Source organism: Oryzias melastigma, unplaced genomic scaffold (assembly GCF_002922805.2).
Source record: "Oryzias melastigma strain HK-1 unplaced genomic scaffold, ASM292280v2 sc00363, whole genome shotgun sequence".
NCBI classification, from domain to species: domain Eukaryota; kingdom Metazoa; phylum Chordata; class Actinopteri; order Beloniformes; family Adrianichthyidae; genus Oryzias; species Oryzias melastigma.
The window spans coordinates 93,757-94,259 of record NW_023416961.1 but is presented as its reverse complement, the minus strand read 5'-3'; positions in this window follow the sequence as shown (position 1 = coordinate 94,259).

The window sequence follows — 503 nt, the reverse complement described above, 5'->3', positions numbered from 1 at the left end:
CAGGAGGGCAGTTTTAAGTTGTTGCTGGTATGCCGAGTTCGGGTTTGGATCCTCCTCCAGTCCACTGTAGGCTTTGAAGACTTCTTCCAGGCGCCCGAAATACTCGTCCACTGGTTCCTCTTCCTTCTGTCTGGTTTGTCCAATCTTGATAAAGTTGGTGGTTCTCCTCCAAGTTCGTTCGACCCTGGCATAAAAGTGATCCAGCTGCGTAGCTAATGTAGGATCACCTCCAGGCAGCCAGGCGTTGTGTCCATCCTTTCCAGTGAAGTCTCCTTTGACCCTCGTGAGGTTATGTTTCAGACTCTTCTTCAGGGTTTTTTCAGCTTCCCATCCATTTAGGACGTAGGATGCCATAAGGAGTTTATGATTCTCCACCCACTGTCGAGGGTCCACAGTAGGATCCCCCAACCCGGAGCACGCATCAGTGCATTCCTGCTCGGTCCATGGGCGGTAGACCGTCATGATGGGACTGGAGCCCTGTACATTGGGGTCATGGTGAGGGT